The sequence below is a fragment of the Spermophilus citellus genome (genome assembly GCF_964194105.1).
Source record: "Spermophilus citellus genome assembly, chromosome: 11".
NCBI lineage: Eukaryota > Metazoa > Chordata > Mammalia > Rodentia > Sciuridae > Spermophilus > Spermophilus citellus.
Genome location: NC_138192.1, coordinates 80,650,098 through 80,668,076, shown reverse-complemented (window position 1 = coordinate 80,668,076; position 17,979 = coordinate 80,650,098).

Below are 17,979 nucleotides of genomic sequence, written 5' to 3'. Positions count from 1 at the left end.
TCAACATCCCCCACTATTAGTACAACTACTATGGAAATCAGTCTGGAGGTTCTTCAAAAGACTAGGAATGGAATCACCAGCTATACAACTCCTTGGTATTTATTCTAAAGAATTAAAATCAGCACACTGTTAAAATGCAAACATAGTCATGTTTATAGCAGCACAATTCACAATAGTCAAATTGTGGTTCCAGTCTAGGTATCTGTCAGTGGATAAATGGAGATAGATAGATAGATAGACAGACAGACAGACACACATACACACACACACACCAAGGAATTTTATTCATCCATAAAGAATAACATTATGCCATTTGCTGATTAATAATTGTAATTGGAGAACATTATGGTAAGTGAAATAAGCCAAGCTCAAAAACTCAAGGGTTGAATGTTTCTGAATGTGGTAGCTAGATAGAAAAAAGGAAGAGGTGCAGGGGAATCTTATGAAAACAGAATGGAGACCACTGGAGTAGAAGAAGGGGACCAGAGGAAGAAGGAAAAAAGGAGGGAAAGGGGAGGTATGGAAGAATGAAACTGACCAAATTATACTGTTATAGTATGTGCATGTCCAAATATGTAACAACATTCCTGCTATTATGTATAATTATAAATGTACCAATAAAATGGAAAAAGAAGAATCAAAACAACAAAAAAAAGAAATGGATAAAACTTGAGTACTTGATGACATCTTTGAGCCACTGTAATATTTATCTTGGAGCCTGACCCACCTCTGAGCCTCCTGTAGAAGGGAATTAATAAGCTATCTTATTTAAAATTGTCTGAGCCAGACTTTTCAGTGTCTAAAAACCCACAGACCATATACACCATTGATAAAATTCTCTCTGACCGAACTCTACTCAGGATCCCCCAAATTTGTCAATTAGGTCCTGACTTTTGTTTGTCAAACATGTTTGTTTCTTCGCTGTCCAATTTAAACAAGTTGGCACAGCTAGAATCCGCCTTCCTCCATACAGATCATCCTCCATATGTAACTGGTTTCCTCCTCCTCAACCATCCTCCAGGGAATGTCTGATCACACCAGCCTGCCTTGAACAGGAATCCTGCTAAGTCAATGTAGCCAGAATTCCCTCTTACCCATGGTGTTTCCTCTTAGTAGTTTTTCATCCACTTAGTCCCAACCCTATTCCTTGGCTATAAATTTCCACTTGCCTACGCTGTATTTCGAGATGAGCCGAATCTCTCTCCACAATAGCAAAATCCCATTGCAGTGGTCCCTGAACTATGGCAATCGTATCCCCATATCTTGAATAAAGAATGTCTTATCATGTTTCACAAGTTTGGAGGTGATGAGTCTTTTTTTTTTATTCTTTTTAATTGGTTGTTCACAACATTACAAAGCTCTTGACATATCATATTTCATACATTCGATTGAAGTGGGTTATGAACTCCCAATTTTACCCCAAATGCAGATTGCAGAATCATATTGGTTACACATCCACAATTTTACATAATGCCCTATTAGTAACTGTTGTATTCTGCTACCTTTCCTATCCCCTACTATCCCCCCTCCCCTTCCCTCACATCTTCTCTCTCTACCCCATCTACTGTAATTCATTTCTCTCCTTGTTTATTTTCCCATTCCCCTCACAACCTCTTATATGTAATTTTGTATAGCAATGAGGATCTCCCTTCATTTCCATGCAATTTCCCTTTTCTCTCTCTTTCCCTCCCATCTCATGTCTCTGTTTAAAGTTAATCTTTTCTTCCTGCTTTTCCTCCCTACTCTGTACATAGTTGCTCTCATTATATAAAAGACGACATTTGGTATTTGTTTTTTAGGGATTGGCTAGCTTCACTAAGCATAATCTGCTCTAGTGCCATCCATTTCCCTGCAAATTCCATGATTTTGTCATTTTTTAGTGCTGTGTAATACTCCATGGTGTATAAATGCCACATTTTTTTATCCATTCATCTATTGAAGGGCATCTGGGTTGGTTCCACAGTCTAGCTATTGTGAATTGTGCTGCTATGAACATCGATGTGGCAGTATCCCTGTAGCATGCCCTTTTAAGGTCTTCAAGGAATAGTCCGAGAAGGGCAATAGCTGGGTCAAATGGTGGTTCCATTCCCAGCTTTCCCAGGAATCTCCAAACTGCTTTCCAAATTGGCCGCACCAATTTGCAGTCCCACCAGTAATGTACAAGTGTACTCTTTTCTCCACATCCTCGCCAGCACTTGTTGTTGTTTGACTTCATAGTGGCTGCCAATCTTACTGGAGTGAGATGGTATCTTAGGGTGGTTTTGATTTGCATTTCTCTGACTGCTAGAGATGATGAGCATTTTTTCATGTACTTGTTGATTGATTGTATATCCTCCTCTGAGAAGTGTCTGTTCAGGTCCTTGGCCCATTTGTTGATTGGGTTATTTGTTATCTTATTGTCTAATTTTTTGAGTTCTTTGTATACTCTGGATATTAGGGCTCTATCTGAAGTGTGAGGAGTAAAAATTTGTTCCCAGGATGTAGGCTCCCTATTTACCTCTCTTATTGTTTCTCTTGCTTAGAAAAAACTTTTTAGTTTAAGTAAGTCCCATTTGTTGATTCTTGTTATTAACTCTTGTGCTATGGGTGTCCTATTAAGGAATTTGGAGCCCGACCCGACAATATGTAGATCGGAGCCAACTTTTTCTTCTATCAGGCGCAGAGTCTCTGATTTGATATCAAGCTCCTTGATCCATTTTGAGTTAACTTTTGTGCATGGCGAGAGAAAGGGATTCAGTTTCATTTTGTTGCATATGGATTTCCAGTTTTCCCAACACCATTTGTTGAAGATGTTTTCCTTCCTCCATTGCATGCTTTTAGCCCCTTTATCAAATATAAGATAGTTGTAACTTTGTGGATTAGTCTCTGTGTCCTCTATTCTATACCATTGGTCCACCCACCTGTTTTGGTACCAGTACCATTGCTGTTTTTGTCACTATTGCTCTGTAATATAGTTTGAAATCTGGTATCGCTATACCGCCTGATTCACACTTCCTGCTTAGAATTGCTTTTGCTATTGAGGGTCTTTTATTTTTCCATATGAATTTCATGATTGCTTTATCTATTTCTACAAGAAATGCCGTTGGGATTTTGATTGGCATTGCATTAAACCTATAGAGAACTTTTGGTAATATCGCCATTTTGATAATGTTAGTTCTGCCTATCCATGAACAGGGTACATTTTTCCATCTTCTAAGATCTTCTTCTACTTCTCTCTTTAGGGTTCTGTAGTTTTCATTGTATAAATCTTTCACCTCTTTTGTTAGGTTGATTCCCAAGTATTTTATTTTATTTTTTTGAGGATATTGTGAATGGAGTGTTTTTCCTCATTTCCATTTCAGAAGTTTGGTCGCTGATATACAGAAATGCCTTTGATTTATGCGTGTTGATTTTATATCCTGCCACTTTGCTGAATTCATTTATTAGTTCTAGTAGTTTCTTTGTAGATCCTTCTGGGTCTTCTAGGTACAGAATCATGTCATCTGCAAATAGTGATAATTTAAGTTCTTCTTTTCCTATTTTTATGCCTTTAATTTCTTTTGTCTGTCTAATTGCTCTGGCTAGTATTTCAAGGACTAAATTAAATAGAAGTGGTGAGAGAGGGCATCCCTGTCTTGTTCCAGATTTCAGAGGGAATGCCTTCAACTTTTGTCCATTCAGAATAATGCTAGCCTGAGGCTTAGCATAGATAGCTTTTACAATGTCGAGGTAAGTTCCTGTTATCCCTAGTTTTTCTAATGTTTTGAACATAAAGGGATGCTGTACTTTGTCGAATGCTTTCTCTGCATCTATCGAGATGATCATATGGTTCTTATCTTTAAGTCTATTGATGTGGTGAATAACATTTATTGATTTCTGTATATTGAACCATCTTTGCATCCCAGGGATGAATCCTACTTGATCATGGTGCACAATTTTTTTGATGTGTTTTTGTATTCGATTCGCCAGAATTTTATTGAGGATTTTTGCATCTAGGTTCATTAGAGATATTGGTCTGTAGTTTTCTTTCTTTGAGGTGTCTTTGTCTGGTTTCGGAATCAGGGTGAAGTTGGCCTCATAGAATGAATTTGGAAGAGCTCCCTCTTTTTCTATTTCCTGAAATAACTTGAAAAGTATTGGTTTTAATTCTTCTTTAAAGGTTTTGTAAAACTCCGCTGTATACCCATCCGGTCCTGGGCTTTTCTTGGTTGGTAGTCTTTTGATTGCTTCTTCAATTTCATCCATTGATATTGGTCTGTTCAAATTGTGTGTATCCTCCTGACTCAGTCTGGGCAAATCATATGACTTAAGGAATTTATCGATGTCTTCACTATCTTCTATTTTATTGGAATATAGGTTTTCAAAATAATTTCTAATTGTCTTCTGTATTTCTGTACCTTCTGTTGTGATATTGCCTTTTTCATCCCGTATGTTAATAATTTGAGTTCTCTCTTTTCTTCTCTTCATTAGCATGGCTAAAGGTCTGTCGATCTTATTTATTTTTTCGAAGAACCAACTTTTTGTTTTGTTAATTTTTTCAATAGTTTCTTTTGTTTCCATTTCATTCATTTCCGCTCTGATTTTAATTATTTCTTGCCTTCTGCTACATTTGCTGTTGGTTTGCTCTTCCTTTTCTAGGGCTTTGAGATGAAGTGTGAGCTCATTTATTTGTTGTTTTTTTCTTTTTTTGAGGAATGACCACCAGGCAATGAATTTCCCTCTTAAAACTGCTTTCATTGTGTCCCATATATTCCGATATGTTGTGTCTGTATTTTCATTTATCTCTAAGAATTTTTTGATTTCCTCCTTTATGTCTTCTGTAACCCATTGATCATTCACTAACATATTGTTCATTTTCCATGTGATGTAGGATTTTTCCTTCCTTCTTTTATCATTGATTTCCAGTTTCATTCCATTATGATCAGATAAAATGCATGGTATTATCTCCACCCCTTTATATTTACTGAGGGTTGCCCTATGGCATAATATATGGTCTGTGTTTGAGAAGGATCCATGTGCTGCTGAGAAAAAAGTATATCCATTTGATGATGGTTGATATATTCTATATATGTCAGTTAAGTCTAGGTTATTGATTGTGGTATTGAGTTCTATAGTTTCTTTATGCATCTTTTGTTTGGAGGATCTGTCCAATGGTGAGAGAGGTGTGTTGAAGTCACCCATAATTATTGTGTTGTTGTCTATTTGATTCTTGAACTTGAGGAGAATTTGTTTTATGAATGTCGCAGCACCATTATTTGGTGCATAAATATTGATAATTGTTATGTCTTGTTGGTGAATGGTTCCTTTTAACAGTATATAATGTCCTTCCTTATCCCTTTTGATTAACTTAGTCTTGAAGTCGATTTTATTCGATATGAGGATGGCCACCGCTGCTTGCTCACGAGGACCGTGTGCGTGGTATATTTTTTCCCATCCTTTCACCTTCAGCCTGTGTATGTCTTTTCCAATCAGATGTGTCTCCTGGAGGCAGCATATTGTTGGATTTGATTTTAATCCATGATACCAGCCTATGTCGCTTTATTGGAAAGTTTAAGCCATTAACATTCAGAGTTACTATTGATATGTGGTTTGTACTTCCAGCCATGTTTGATTATTTATCCTTTTTTAAAAAAATTTAGTTTGTTTCTCCATGATTATCTTTCCCCTCGCCCTCTGTCTTTACCGAGGCACTTCCCACTGATGGTTTTGGTTATTGTTTTTCATTTCTTCCTCATGTAGTGTTTTGCTCAAAATGCTTTGCAATGCTGGTTTTCTGGCTGCAAATTCTTTTAACTTTTGTTTATCATGAAAGATTTTTATTTCGTTTTCATACCTGAAGCTTAATTTTGCTGGATACAGAATTCTTGGTTGGCATCCATTGTCTTTCAGAGTTTGAAATACATTGTTCCATGACCTTCTTGCTTTCAGTGTCTGTGATGAAAAATCCGTTGTTAACCTTATTGGTTTACCCCTGAATGTAATCTGTCTCCTTTCTCTTGTAGCTTTTAATATTTTCTCTTTGTTCTGTATATTGGATATCTTCATAACAATGTGTCTTGGCGTTGGTCTACTGTGATTTTGTGTGCTCGGTGTGCTATATGCATCTTCAATTTGTATATCTGTTTCCTTTTTTATTTCTGGAAAGTTTTCTGTAATTATTTCATTCAGCAGGTTACTCATTTCCTTGGTTTGAATCTCTGTACCTTCTTCTATCCCGATGACTCGTAAGTTTGGTTTTTTTATGTTATCCCATAACTCTTGGATGTTTTTCTCGTGATTTTTTACCAGCCTTTCTGAGTTGGCTAGACTCTTTTCAAGATGATATATTTTGTCTTCATTATCTGACGTTCTGGCTTCTACTTGCTCCACTCTGTTAGTGATACTCTCAATTGAGTTTTTAATTTGGTTTATCGTTTCCTTCATTTCTAGAATTATTGTTTGATTATTTTTTATAATCTCTATCTCCTGATAAAGATGCTCAACTTCTTCTTTTATCCATTTATGTAATTCATTCTCGATGTGTTCTTTCGCTGCTTGAATTTGCTGTCTCGTATCCTCTTTAAGGTTCCATTCCATCTGTCTAAGGTGTTCCTTGAGTTCTTTATATGATCATTTTTCTGATGACTCTAGGTCCTCCTGAATATTTAGGCTGTCCTGCATTGTTTGTACTCCTTTTCTTCCTTGCTTTTTCAAGTTGCTCATGTTACTTATTGTTCTGTTTGACTGCTGAGTTACTGTTTACTCCTATAAATTTATTTGATGCTGTAGCCGCAGGTTTCAATGAATTATCTCTACCGCCGCAGTCTGGTGACATCAGTTCTCTGCCATGGTGGTATCTCTTCCAAATGGCGACAGTTCGTTTCCCTTTGCCGGGTGACCAATGCAACGGGTGGGTCCTTACAGTCTCTCCCAAGCCCCGTTTCAAACCTGTGGCCACTACCTATGAAGGCTCAGTTGGCATTTACCTCCGTAGGAACAGAAGGGCCGACCAGTTGTTTTAGCTGGATGGATTAGTGCTGAGTCACAGCTGTTTGTCTTCGGGAAGCAGGTGAACGGGAGCTTGAATTCAGCTGATTCGGGCTCAGTGTGTGTTCTGAGAGGCCCAGACTGTTCATCCCAGATCCACGTCAGTTCAACATTGCCTAGTGATCCTGAGCAAACAGAATTTAGATTGTTTACGACTCCCTATTCCCGCACAACTGAAGAGGTCAGAGACTTGATCTCTCCGCACCCGCCGCCATGTTGGAATCCCCGGTGATGAGTCTTTATGCATATTTCCATAAATATGCATAAAGAAATCCAGTCTTCCTTGAGATACATCATCATTTCTTAGTTTCAGGAGAGTGGAACAAAATTAATTGACCTTTGTAAAGACATTATCTGAAACCTTGACTTCATTAGTATTAACTGATTCTTCTATTCTTTTGAAATCAAAACAGCTACTTATGAGATTCGGGTTGCCCTTATTTTCTTGAGAGAATATTCACTTATATAAAAGTAAATTGAAAATTAAATTGACCTGCCCAAATGAATCAGCTCCAAGTTTAATGCTTGCTTACCACTTCTTAGCAAAAACACAAGACAGCATTGCATATAGTTATTCGTATAGAAAACATATTCTTCAATTTTTAAATTTCCCCTACCTTCATATAAGGTTGTTTCAGTAAAATCTCAAAGATAATAGAAGAATAAAAATGAAAATGAAAACCACACAGCATTTATTCATGTGTAGTAACGCTAAGTGTTAAAGCAAGGCAACCTAATCTTTTCTCCAGTGAGAGATGCTAATCTATATACAGCCTTGGATCTTTCTAGTCATAAACCTGGTTATAGGAAAAGTTTCATAAAAAAATAAATACTTTAGTTCTTCCTGTTAATCCCTCTCAGCACTGCATTCAACTAACCAGGCCCAACTTATTCTGAATTGTTGGCTCGTATTGGTTCTCTAAAAGAAGGATGCAAGAAATTCAAATTCAAACTGGATAGCCTTTATCACATCAGGGGATTGGGACAACTGATTTAATCTATAATCTCTTTAAACATCCACAGAATTTATTGCCTCTTCCTGCCATCTTTGGGCCTACAAAAAAAAAAAAAAAGCAAAGCAAAACCCTTCTATGAAATCAGAAACTCTAGTCACTGATTTCCTGGCTGATGTCATTTCCAAGAACAGTGTAGCCCCATGATAGTCACAGCAGGAATCTGTCTCTCTATGGGGTTTCCATCTGCTTCCCATCAGAAAGAACCTCTTTGGGGGGTTTTAGTAAATGCAGAGCCACCCATTCCTCCCCATGCATCCCAGAGTCTTATATTAGTCTTTTTAGGATCACCTGCTGTTAGGATTAGATATGTTTAATTTTCTCCAGAATAAGACGGTTTATCAAATTACATCCCTGTAATTTCGTTTTCATCCTTGTTTGGTTGATCATAGTTTTTTGTTGTTGTTGTTTGTAAAAGTTTTCCATTCTGAAAATTGATTTCAGATTTCCATTCTGAGATTGCTACGTGAATATTACCAAGACAAAAATTCAGTCACTGAAGTTCTTTCCTTTGGAAGAAGAGTTGTCTGTGTAACTTTTGGTACTACACTCATGATAAAACAGCTTGCACTAGAAGCAAATCCTTCTGCGCTCTCTAGGTCCAAAATTGCTTAAAAATATAAAAATTTGGTGTCACAGGACTATTTATTTGCTTCTCATTCATGGCCAACGGAGACGGTACAATAAAGCAAAGAAAACAGATAACAACAACCTCTTGTTTTAAAACTGATCAGTTTCAATACACATAAGTGAGGGTTCACAGTGGTAACAAGCTGTGACTAACTGGGAATTGAGGGTTTTCGTCCAGCAATAAACATACAATGGCCACCTTTACTACGAAAGAATTGAAGTCTGAGTTAGTTCCACAAGAATGTTTAATAAGGGAAAAGATTTCATGAAGATCAGACTTTCTCTCATCTCCATTCTCCCCTACAGGTGGGGCAGCTTTCATGGTGCCAGAATAAAAACAGACTCTCCATTATATTTCTCAAGGAATAATGGATTAAACATGTTTTTTTACGAATTGGACTTCTTGTGCTCATGTGCCATTTCCTCAGAGAAGGCTGACTGTAAGGATGAAATAGAAATGATAACACTTTTCAATATTCCTCAAGCCCCACGTCCTAGAAAAAGACAGGAACACAAAGGTCTTTTTGTTTTTCCTGTCAAATGCCAGCTGACTTGAATGTGGTTTCCCAGAGTTAAGTATGAAAGGAGGCATGGTCCTCAGTGGGCAATGGAGAAGGAAAGTTCTCCTCAGCACTTGGGAGGAGGCAGGAGGAATGTGGAATGAAGACGAATATAAAAGAATGAAAAGGGGGCAAGGGGAGACCCCAGGAAAGTCGATAAAAATACAGAGGAAAGACAAGATGGAGGCAGCTGGCCTTTACAGGAACAGGAGAATTATGACTCTTCTACATACATGATTTAAACATGAGGTGCGTTACTCAGTGTCTTCTTTTTATTTTTTTAAATGATTTTATTTTTTTTTAAATACATGACCGCAGAATACATTACAATTCTTATTACACATATAGAGCACAATTTTTCATATCTTTGTATATAAAGTATGTTTTCTAAAGCATGTTTCACATGAGATAACTAAAGAGAATGGACTTAATTGGCAGTCAGGTGACTTTTCAACAGCCACATGCTTACTGTATTGTGTCTATGTGCATATTCATTCACCAACACACTTCCATGACATTTTTGGTTTGATGTGATATATCTATATCTATCTATGTATCTATATCTGTATCTATATCAATATCTATATATCACATATATATGTGATTATGTTTATGTAATACTGCAAGCTTCATGGATTGTATTGCTTAGGATGAGGTTAAAGTTTAAAAATGGCTGTACTGAAAAGAAAAACAATGAATAACATAACACATAGTACTTGGCAGTGATCCATGCTGGATGAGACTGGAGTTTAGAAAAATTTGGTTTAGGCAAACAGAGAACAGAACTTCATGTGAGTATGTGACCCTACCCTTCACTGAGCAAAAAAATGTGAGTTTTACTCATTATTGACTCAGTATGTGTCAAGGGCCTTCTATTTTTCAGAAAAAAAAATAACTTCACATTTTTCTGCCAAAGGTGAAAATTTTCTCAAGAGAGCGTTGCCTATCACACTTATGGGGAAACTATTTTAAACTTTCTAGATCTCTGTTTCTTTGTTTAGAGAGTTCACGAGGGCTCTTGGGTTTTTTGTTTGTTTCTTTGTTTCAGATTTCCTTACAATATTAATTTGATAAATTTCTTCCCTATTTCCCATAAACCTAAGTTCTGACTAGTAGATTATGAGTCCTACCAGTAGAGGGGGCCTCACTGCTGGAAAAGTCTCCCAAAGGGCTTTTTAAAAGGAGCACTCCCCCACCCCCACCCCTGGGTGTTGGCCGGACACCCCGCCCTGTTCTCTGAGTTGGTGATTTTAAAGTGAAGCAGTTGGCCTGTGGGTCAGCCTGGCTGCGGGTGTATTGTCACAATTCAGTCTAAAATTCAGCCTTAAGGATCTGATTAGCGGCTACACAAAACATCTTGCTAAAATAGTGATCTGATTGTTACCACATTTTCCATCATGCACATGGTAGATCTAGGTGACAGGCAGGGGTTCAGTTGTGTTCATTTTGAGTTTAAAGGTTGTAGAGTTGGAAGGATCTTTAAGGATTGGTTCCAACTCTCTCTTCCATAAATGAAGGAAAGACATTGAAAAAATTTGTGTCCCCAGCAAGTTACTAATTTTGTAAGTGAGATTATGCAGTTTAGATGAAAAAGTCATTCACAGACTGTTTAGTCTTAACTGCCCCTAGGGGCTGTGTCACTTTGGGCAGGTCATTTCACATCTAAGCCTCCATTTCTTTTTCTATTCAATATAGGCACAGAACCAGTAACTGGTAAAGATCGCTCCAGTTCTATTCTATTGGACTCACTATCTGGGATGATCACTTCATAGTCTATTTGTAGGCACTTCTAAGGCTGCTTGTATGTATTATTTTTCCTTCATCTTCTTTAAGTGTATAAATGTGTTTTTCCTTTATGAGTGTAGAATGGATTAAAATTTAACGACACCAGAACAAAAAAAAAAAAAAAACAAATTATAGCTCCATTATGAATGCAACAACCAAAGAGATATTCCAGGAGAATAAGAGAATGTGGAAAAGTGAAAACAACTGAAACATAAAGGACATAGAATTATGAATAATTGGTCCTTTTAAAAAACACCTATAACCATTGCATGGTAAATATAATCCAAGAATATGAAAAAGTAGTCTGAAAGGCAAATGGAGATTAAGCATTCAATTCCACGCAGACAGAGCCTTCGGAGGTGGAGGCAGAGCCCTCACCAGACAAAGCACTTGCTCCAGGTCCCACTCCTGGTGTGTGCTTCAGCCTTGCAATAAAACTCCCCATGTTTCAGGATATTGAATTTGGGTTTAGGGAAAGCCAGACATCATGTAATCACTGTTTGGAATTACAGTGTATATCTAATAAAAGTCCACAAAACTTGCCAAATTTTTTTTCCCAGAATCACTTAAAGAGCTATGTGTTTGCTAAATAGGAATGAGATGGGAAAGCAATCCCACATAAAGGAAACCATCTCACAGAAGAAGAGTGCCTCTAGACCAGGCACAGATATTGGCAGATAGCTAAAAATAGGGCTCCATTTCAAGGAAAGTACTCTGAAGGAAAGGAGAGAATGAGGATTGGGAACCAGAGTCTGCACCACAGGGTGAAAAGAGCCTTGTTCGCACTGGACTCAAGCGAGGTTCACCCCACGCCTTTCTTTTGCAGACATAACTGCTCTGCTGAGAGGACAAAGGGCTTTCTCTGATCGCTGTGGAGCCTTAATGCAGAGGAGTTTTGTGATGGGTGCCCCAAGCCAGGCCTCCTCAGGCCTACGCTAAAGTTGTGCATGCAGAGACCTCCTGGGGCTCCACTGGGGAACTAGGAGACCCAAGAAAGGGATCGATTTCTGTGTAGTTGAAGTTCAAGTACAACTTCACTTGGCTTGCTTTTCCTTTGTGCAAGCATCAGCCTGCTCTGCCATAGGTCTTCTCCTGCACTTTTTGAAGCAACAAGGGAGGAAAGCAAGTTGGAGGGGGAAAGGCACTTAGCATCCTGAGTGCAGGATCTGGTTTGCAAATGGCAGTCAAAGCTGGCATTTCATTGTCAGCACATACTGCAGAGATCAGCCAAGGACACCTCAGAACTGCAGGGAGGAAAGCACTTGGATATTGTTCAATGGCTCTCAGATGCTGCCACCCTTAGTACATGTTTGCAGAGAAACAGGCTCTTCTCCTAGAACTTCAGGCTCGTGCCCATGGATTGGCAGGATCCTTTTCAGAAAGGCTCTGCAGAGCCTTATACTTAGAAATCCATCCCAACCTCAGGAGCTGGGGGGATCCTGATGCAGACTTGTCCTGTCCTGTGAGATGGAGCACACCATGGGTGGGTTCTGTGGCATCCTGTCATGGACTGCTTTAGCTTTGAAACAAGGAACCATCTTCCAGGAAAGACTTGAAGACTTCTCTTAGTGTGTAACTGGTTACCTAATCCTGTCTCACTGGACTGCCACTAACTTGGAATTTTGTGTTCTTTGGTTCTGGCTACAGAATCTGGTGACATAACCTCGTGGCTAAAATCCCAAAACTAGTCAGGCATGGTGGTTCATGCCTGTGATCCCAGCAGCTCAGGAGTCTGAGGCAGAAGATCATGAGTTCAAGCCAGACTTTGGGATGGTAGACCTACACATTTGGATTCATTCTGTGGAGATTGTGGGGACTTCATGGCCAGGGACTGGTGCAGTCACACAGGACTCTGCCCACAGGACTCTAGGCTTGGTTTAATCCTCTCCTATTGCCATTTTGAAATCCCTATTAATTTATGAACAAGAGTGTCTGCATTTACATTTTGCACTGGGCTTCAAAATTTATGTAGCTGGTTTGGCTGGATATCTCTGTGAGACTGTTCCTATTCCTGCATAAATCTCCTACATTGCTGCTGTGTGGTTAACCCTTCAACATGTTCAGCCATGGCTGGCTGAGTCAAGTCTGTTTTCCCACATGTTCCATGCTGAACCTGTGGGCCTTTCCTTGGGAGACTGTTCCTTTTGCTACAGGTCAGAGTCTGTGTCTTGCACAGATAGTCCAGTATATATGCAAATGTCTCTTCCTCAAATGTTCAGAGTCTCCTGCTCTTTTTACCATGGGTGCTCTAAGAACGCACTACCATTTAGAATTAATATTCAAAGCAATTGAGCCCTTCTGAAAGGTTTGCCTGGAGCAAAGATTAATGTAAACTCATGCTGTTCTGAGCAGGTCACATTGACCCTCATAAAGCCTTATGTGTGGCCAACAACAGAGAGACCTCCAGTGTTTACTTCATGTTGCTCAAACCTCTGTGGACTCTTCATGCTTAGTCTTCTGCAGGTCAGGGTCTGCTTTAAGGTTTCCTTTGAATAAATAAAATGCATTTTAACTACAACTCTGAATATTTTCTGTAGCCAAAAGTCTAGGAGCTACAGCAAGAATCGACAACTTCCCTACCCCATCCACATGCACCAGACCTCAGAGGAGGATCAGTGTGTCAGGGGAGACCCTTGGGTAATGCAGCCCATTTATTATTCCAGGAATTCTCCTCTTTTCTCAAACCCTCTTTTAGGGTAGAACAGAATAAAAGAAACCAAACATTATTCTACATGAAAACAGGGCTTATTGCCTGAAAGGAAACAGGAAGAGAGATAGAAATGAGAAACACACTTTACAAATTTGGGAAATACTTCTAAACTTCATCATCTCTAAAAATTAATGTCGTCATTGGATGAGACTAGAAGATATGGCTTAAGAGGTGAGGAAGTGATCATTTCTGTAGCCCACCCTGGTGGAAATACTGAAAAGTAAACCTCACCAGTAAGTAGACTTGGGGCTTGCCCTGTGCCTTGCAACAAGGAGCCCCCTCCTCCCTCACATAGGTGTAACAGCAGCGGGCTTCAAGTAACCACTAACTTAGCTTTCGGGAGTCCCAGATGGCTTCTGCAAGCCAAATAACTGGGGATGGTGGGGAATGGAATTTTCCTGAAGGAAATAGGTGTGTGCCTGAGGGCTGAAGAACTAGTTGTAACCTAGGCTGGGAGTGGGAATCCACAATAGGGTCTTCTTCCTGTAAGCAGTGCACCCATTTAAAGGTCCAGGACAAAGTCCAAATTAGCTAGGGTCCTGACTTTTCCTCTGCTATGTAGTTCTTTCCCAAACCACAGGACTTTGATTGGACTCAAGTGACAGGGTGTCTGTCTCTGGTTCAGGGGAGAGACATCAGCTTATCAAGTGGGCCAGGACTCAGAGAACTCAAGACAGAAAGCAAAATGAAGCTGACTCCTTCCTCCGTGAGTCACGGAGAGTGGAACTGAAAGGAAAGAGCTGCAAATAGACACTAGGGAAACCAAAGGAGACTGGGCCACTGTCATGACCGAGCAGGGACTCTGCACTGCTCTTGTTCACCTACAGAGGAATTCTGGGGGAAGGGTATTCTATATCAAATAGCCATCCAGCTTCTGGAGCACCAGTGGCCAAGATGGCCTTGAATCTATGTGACTGAACTTCAGACAGGCTTCTGCCAGACTATTCCAGGAGCATTATTTTCTCAAACAAAACTTGCAGTTGTAAATTTGTTCTCTTCCCGTTTGAAATATGTGTAAATGGTGTGTGTGTGTGTGTGTGTGTGTGTGTGTGTGTGTGAGAGAGAGAGAGAGAGAGAGAGAGAGAGAGAGAGAGAGAAACACCAGGGTTGATCCCAGGGCCTCATATGTGTTAGGTAAGTATTGTATCAACAGCCTGAGATATTCATACACCTTTTTAAAATACTCTTGCCAGTTTTATAAACAATGTCTTTCTCAAGGACCTGGATGCCATCTCAGGAGATAGAACCCTCAGCTGAGCCCCATAACATCCAGAGGGATAACAGGAGCCTAACTTCAGGGGCACCTTCCTCCAAGCTGTGGAACAACCATCTGTGTAAAGCTCTGAGAAGATTACTTTCCCTTGGTTAAAGCCACTTTGCAAACAGAAGGCTTGATATCCCTCTCACCTGTCTTTTAAAATCCTGTACCCTTTATTTCAGTGGAGTTGAATTCACACTGAGTTCTGGCCTCTGTCCTGTATTACAAGGACCTTGAATAAAGCCTTCACACCTGTTTAACCTTGCCTGGTGCAAGTTTTACTTTGACAGCTATAATGTAAATACATTGGACCAAAATGTGTTGTGTTCCTGCAAACTCTGGTTGCTTTGTAGCATGAAAAAATCATGAAGAATTTGCATGAGGCAATGTGCTTCTTGGTGTATACATCTTCCTGAGGGAAACCTGGGAAGGTATAGGAAGGAGTGATGTCACACTCTCAGGAACTGGAGCATTCTCAGGGGTCAGGAAGAGGCTGGCTGGGGATGGGTTTCTGCAGCCTTACTGAGTTAGCAAAGCCTGATAGAGCACTCAGCTCTCACCAGGCACTACTCTAGGCACTTTACAAAAAAAAAGGAAGTTTAATTCTTATAGAATTAAACTTCCTTTTTTTTTTTGTAAAGTGCCTATAGCAACCTGTGAAACAGAGTTTTATTAATATCCCATTATTTTCAAGTAAAGAATACCTCTGGCACCATAGAAAATCTAAGTGAACTTGTTCCAACTCACAGAGCTGGTGATCAGAGAGCATAGACAGTTTGATTCTAGTATCTATATTTTATTTTATTTTCATTTGATACCAGGAATTGAACCCAGGGGAGTTTAAACAGTGAGCCATATCCCAGCTCCTTTTTAAAAGTTTTTATATAGAGACAGGGTGTCAGTGGGTTGCTTAGAGCCTTGCTAAGTTGCTGAGGCTAGCTTTGAACTCATGATCTTCTGCCTCAGACTCCTGAGATGCTGGGATCACAGGCATGAACCACCATGCCTGACTAGTTTTGGGATTTTAGCCACAAGGTTATGTCACCAGATTCTGTAGCTAGAACCAAAGAACACAAAATTCCAAGTTAGTGGCAGTCCAGTGAGACAGGATTAGGTAACCAGTTACACATTAAGAGAAGTCTTCAAGTCTTTCCTGGAAGATGGTTCCTTGTTTCAAAGCTAAAGCAGTCCATGGCAGGATGCCACAGAACCCACCCATGGTGTGCTCCATCTCACAGGACAGGACAAGTCTGCATCAGGATCCCCCCAGCTCCTGAGGTTGGGATGGATTTCTAAGTATAAGGCTCTGCAGAGCCTTTCTGAAAAGGATCCTGCCAATCCATGGGCACGAGCCTGAAGTTCTAGGAGAAAAGCCTGTTTCTCTGCAAACATGTACTAAGGGTGGCAGCATCTGAGAGCCACTGAACAATATCCAAGTGCTTTCCTCCCTGCAGTTCTGAGGTGTCCTTGGCTGATCTCTGCAGTATGTGCTGACAATGAAATGCCAGCTTTGACTGCCATTTGCAAACCAGATCCTGCACTCAGGATGCTAAGTGCCTTTCCCCCTCCAACTTGCTTTCCTCCCTTGTTGCTTCAAAAAGTGCAGGAGAAGACCTATGGCAGAGCAGGCTGATGCTTGCACAAAGGAAAAGCAAGCCAAGTGAAGTTGTACTTGAACTTCAACTACACAGAAATCGATCCCTTTCTTGGGTCTCCTGTTCCCCAGTGGAGCCCCAGGAGGTCTCTGCATGTACAACTCTAGGCTAGGTCTGACGAGGCCTGGGCTGGGGCACCCAGCTCATCACATCATTCTCTCAGCCTTCCTTTCTCCATCTGTGAAAAGCAAATCACAATATCTGTGCTTTGTACTCTCCAGGGCTGTTATGAGGATCAAATGAGATAATTACATAAAGTGCTTTGTAAACTGTAAAATGCTCTACAAATGTAAGGGATTATTATAAACCACAATACAGTGATGTTTTATGCTTTTATAAAACTACTGGCTGGAACTGCAGGTAGGGGAATCCCTCTGGTGATTTTTATTTTGGAAACAGGAGGGCTTGGGTTTGCCTCTTTGCCAGGAATTGGATTTCTGGCGGCAGCTGTTTATTCCATTTCGCTCCGTGACACACATATGGCCACAGCGCGCCTCCTGCAGAGCTGACAATATGTACTACTGTGTCTGAGCACGTCCACGGAAAGCATCTTTTCTCCACCCTCACAACTCTAACTTGCCAAGTCTAACACCTCGGAAATAGAAACTTTCAACTTGCACTTCACCTCGGCAGCATTTGTTTTTGTAGATGAGATTTTTTCCTCCTTTACAGCCATACTCTCACTATAAAAAAACTTCCTTTGAGCAGAATAAAAAACTTGAATGCTGCTTTTTAAGACTTTTACCGTGGTTAAAAGGAAAATGATATTAATATCTGTCCCGGGGCTGAGCTTGCACTAGAGGAAAAGGATTAGGATACTGATATGTTCTCCTTTCTGCAGACCTGCAGCTTAGATAGTTGGACCTTGCTTGCTGAACAGTGCTGGGTGGCAGAGGGGGCAGGTTTTCTGCAGGGATGTCACCAAGCTGTGGGTCTGTGCAATTACCTGTACCAGGCTTCATTGTCGATAACCTCTCACTGCTCCCTGACATGTTCTAAGATCATTCTGCATCTAAGAACTACTATTGCCTTGTAAATGTCATGAGAAATTATGAACATTTGTAGAAAAGTAACTGTTTGACTAATTTCCTGTTCCATGGAGCAAACACACCACCCTATGTATTTAGAATCTGGTGCTGACAGCCAGGCCTTGGCAAGTTTCAGGGTTATAGGATCATAAATGGGATTAGATAAGCCAGACAGTGTGGCTCAGACTCCAGCACTTTTAAAATATTATTAAAACCCCCAGAAAAAAAGCAAACAATTTTGAAGGGAAAGTAAGATATAACAGATCCCGACAAAGAGAGAAAAGAACCCTGGCTCTGGTTCAGGGGATTGGTAAGCCCCTGGAGCATTTCTAGAG